The sequence below is a fragment of the Mandrillus leucophaeus genome, unplaced genomic scaffold (genome assembly GCF_000951045.1).
Source record: "Mandrillus leucophaeus isolate KB7577 unplaced genomic scaffold, Mleu.le_1.0 Scaffold59, whole genome shotgun sequence".
In the NCBI taxonomy this organism is placed as follows: Eukaryota; Metazoa; Chordata; class Mammalia; order Primates; family Cercopithecidae; genus Mandrillus; species Mandrillus leucophaeus.
Genome location: NW_012106363.1, coordinates 4,692,601 through 4,697,076, shown reverse-complemented (window position 1 = coordinate 4,697,076; position 4,476 = coordinate 4,692,601).

Here is a 4,476-nt window from a genome sequence, read left to right as displayed (position 1 = left end):
GGAAGCATGAGGTATGCAGACAAGTAAAAGGTGACAAAGAGTTTTATTTAGTATTAGAACAGCTCAGAGGAGTGGGTACCTCCTCTCTGTAGGCAGGTGACTGTCCGGTTGAGTGTTTAGCTCTTAGCAGAGAGGAGGCCCTGGAGAGAGTGGTTTCTCTCCTCAGCCAAGTCATTCAGATGTCTCAGTAGGTCTCTGAAGCTCTCAGCAGAGAGGGTACTCCTCTCTGCAGCTGGTCGTCCTGTCTCATAGATGATACTCCTCTCTGGAGCTGGAATAGATGGTACTCCTCCTCTCTGCAGCTGCTCGTCCTGGCCAGTCATGTCTCCCTGCCCTCTTTGTCCTCTGGCCATCCTCTGCCTGCTCTGGCTGAGCCTAGGGCTTTTATGGACCTCACGGAGGAGGAAGTGCATGCCAACTGGTCCATGGGCAACTGTGGGCAGGCTGGAAGAGGCACCACAAGTCCCCACTCCAGTCTGTGGGACTGGCAGCCCAGCCCCCAGCCTTCTGGCCCTCCCTGGCCTGAGGGTGGGGCCTTACTAGGGACCTCACCCACTTCTGCCCAGGACTTTCTGCCTCCTGCTACCATTCATGGTCTGGGACTTGGCCTTAACCTTGCTCTGAGATGGGAGCAGGTGCCAGGACTGGAGAGAGGCCAGGCAGTGGGAGCAGACACCTCTGAGCCTGCAGGAATTGCGGGGGCTGCCCTTTCTAGGGCACCCGACGGTGCAGGGTGCAGAGATGCCTGGGTCCTGTACCTGGGAGGACAGTCGCAGCTGCACCTGGGAGCTCCTACCCTGCTAACTCAGAAGAGGCAGGCCTCCCGCTTGTCCCTGGCTCCTGCCTGCTGCATGGAGTAGGAGGCCCAGGTCTGCAGTTGCGGGTCTGGTGGCTGCTGCCGCACCCAGGAGGGCAATCCTGCCTGCACCCAGCTCCCCCAAGAGCACAGGGAGGTTCAGATCCATAGCTGCAGTTTGCATAGCCCCAGGAGGGTGAGGCTTCTGCCTGCTTTGTAGAGTCAGAGGGCTGGGTCTGCAGTTACAGTTTGGGCAGCTACAGTGGCATGGGGCACCCCGCTCCCAACTCAAAAGGGGCAGGGCTCCCACTGGCTCCATGGAGTGTGCAGCCCCAGCCATGCCTCCCTGATGCAGCTGGCAGGATGGCAGCAGCCACTGCCACCATTGGTACTGAGAGTGAGGTGCTGCTGAAAAGATACTAAAAAATGTGGAAGTGACTTTGGAACTGGGTAACAGACAGAGGGTGGAACAGTTTGGAGGGCTCAGAAGAAGACAGGAAAACGTGGTAAAGTTTGGAACTCCCTAGAGACTTGTTGAATGGATTTGACCAAAATGCTGATAATAATATGGACAATGAAATCCAGGCTGAGGTGGTCTCAGATGGAGATGAATAACTTGTTGTGAACTGGAGCAAGGGTGACTCTTGTTATGTTTTAGTAAAGAGACTGGCAGCATTTTGCTCCTGCCCTAGAGATTTCTGGAACTTTGAACTTGAGAGAGACGATTTAGGGTATCTGGTGAAAGAAATTTCTAAGCCTAAAAGCATTCAAGAGGTGACTTGGGTACTGTTAAAGGCATTCAGTTTTAAAAGGGAAACAGCACAAAAATTTGGAAAATTCGCAGCCTGACAACACAATAGAAAAGAAAATCCCAGCTGGGCATGGTGGCTTTCAGTCTTCAAAACTTTCTCAAATCTGTCTGGTCTCACACCTGTAATCCCAACACTTTGGGAGGCTGAGGCAGGCAGATCACTTGAGGTTAGGAGTTTGAGACCAGCCTGGCCAACATGATGAAACCCTGACTCTACTAAAAATACAAAATTAGCCAGGCATAGTGTTGCATGCCTGTAATCCCAGCTACTCGGGAAGCTGAGGCAGGAGAATCACATGAACCCAGAAGGCAGAGGTTGCAGTGAGCCAAGATTGTGCCACTGCACTCCAGCCTGGGTGACTGAGCAAAACACCATCTCAAAAAAAAAAAAAAAGAAAAGAAAAAAAAGAAAAAAAATCCCATTTTCTGAGGAGAAATTCAAGCCAGCTGCAGAAATTTGCATAAGTAATGAGGAGCCAAATGTTATGTTAATCGCCATGACAATGGGGAAAATGTCTCCAGGGCATGTTAGAGGTCTTCACGGCAGCCTCTCCCATCACAGGCCTGGAGGCCTAGGAAGAAAATATGGTCTAGTTGGCCTAGCCCAGGGTCCTTGTGCTGAATGCACCCTAGGGATTTGGTGCCCTGCATCCCAGCTGCTGCAGCTGTGGCTGAAAGGAGCCAACACAGAGCTTGGGCTGTAGCTTCAGAGGGTGCAAGCCCCAAGCCTTGGCAGCTTCCACATGGTGTTGAGCCTGTGGGTGCACCAAAGTCAAGAATTGAGATGTGGAAACCTCCACCTAGATTCAGAGAATGTATGGAAATGTCTGGATGCCCAGGCAGAAGTTTGCTCCAGGGGTGGGGCCCTCAAAGAGAACCTCTGCTAGGGCAGTGAGGAAGGGAAATGTGGGGTCAGAGCCCCCACACAGAGTCACTACTGGGGCACCACCTAGTGGAGCTGTGAGAAGAGGGCCCCCATTCTCCAGAGCCCAGAAAGGTAGATCCACCAACACCTTGCACTGCGCACCTGGAAAAGCTGTAGATAACACCAGCCTGTGAAAGCAGCCAGGAGGGAGGCTGTACCCTGCAAAGCCACAGGGGGGTGCTGCCCAAGACGATAGGAACCCACCTTTTACATCAGTGTGACCTGGATGTGAGACATGGAGTCAAAGGAGATCATTTTGGAGCTTTAAGATTTGACTGCCTCACTGAATTTCAGACTTGCATGGGGCCTGTAGCCCCTCTGTTTTGGCCATTTTTTCCCATTTGAAACAGCTGTATTTACCCAATGCCTGTACCCCCATTGTATCTGCTTTTGGTTTTACAGGCTCATAGGCAGAAGGGACTTGCCTTGTCTCGGATGAGACATTGGACTGTCAACTTTTGAGTTAATGCTGAAATGGGTTAAGACTTTGGGCGACTGTTGGGAAGGCATGAATGGTTTTGAAATGTGAGGACATGAGATTTGGGAAGTACCGGGGCAGAATGATATGGTTTGGCTGTGTCCCCACCCAAATCTCATCTTGAATTTCCATGTGTTGTGGGACGGACCCAATGGGAGGTAACTGAATCATAGAGGCAGGTCTTTCCCATGCTGTTCTCATGATAGTAAATAAGTCTCATGAGATCTGATGGTTTTTAAAAAGGGGAGTTTCCTGCACAAGCACTCTTCTCTTGTCTGCCACCATGAGAATACATGCCTTTCACCTTCCATCATGATTGTGAGACCTCCACAGCCACATGAACTATGAGTCCATTAAACCTATTTTTCTTCCCAGTCTCAGGTATGTCTTTATCAGCAGTGTGCAAACAGACTAATACAGACACTATTAAGAAAGTGAAAAGGCAGCTGGCCGCAGTGGTTCATGCCTGTAATCCCAGCACTTTGGGAGGCTGAAGTGGGCGGATCACTTGAGGTTAGGAGTTCGAGACCAGCCTGGCCAACATGGTGAAACCCCGTCTCTCCTAAAAATACGAACATTGGCCAGGCATGCTGGTAAGCACCTGTAATCCCACCTACTCAGAAGGCTGAGGCATGAGACTTACTTGAACCCAGGAGGCAGAGGTTGCAGAGATCACGCCACTGCACTCCAGCCTGGGTGACAGAGTGAAAAGGCAAGCCACAGACTGGGAGAAAATGTTCAACATACATATATTTGATAAAGGATTAATATCAGGATACATAAGGAATTCCTGTAAATTAATAAGAAAAACTTTTTTTGTAAGACAGGGTCTTGCCAAGTCACCCAGACTGGGAAAAACAGTTTCTTAATGAACAATACTTTAAACAGCATTTAGAAAAGAACATATCTATACAGTTAGTAAGCATGTAAAACAGATGTTCAACATCATAACCATCAGGGAAATACAAATTAAAACCATAAAAAGAGATCACTATACAACCACCAGAATGGCTGAAATTTAAGAGACTAACAATACCACCTACCAACAAAGATGTAGAACTGGAACTCTCCCATACACTGCTGGTGGGAGTATAAAATAGTACAAAGCACCTTGGAAAACTGTTTGGTAGTTCCTAATAAACTTAAGTACACACATAGCCTATAGCCCAGCAATTCTATTCTTAGGTTTATACCCAAGACTAAAAAAGGGTTGTACAAGAGTGGTCATAGCAGATTTATTTATACTAGCCCCAAACTGTAAACAACCCAAATGTCCATCAACTGGAGAACGGACCAATGAATTGTGGTATAGTCATACAATGCAATACTACTCAGCAATGAAAGAATGTACTACCGATACATAAAATGACAGGGATGAGTCTCAAAATTGTTATTTATTTATTTGAGATGGAGTCTCACTCTGTCTCCCAGGCTGGAGTGCAGTGGTGTGATCTTGGCTCACTGCA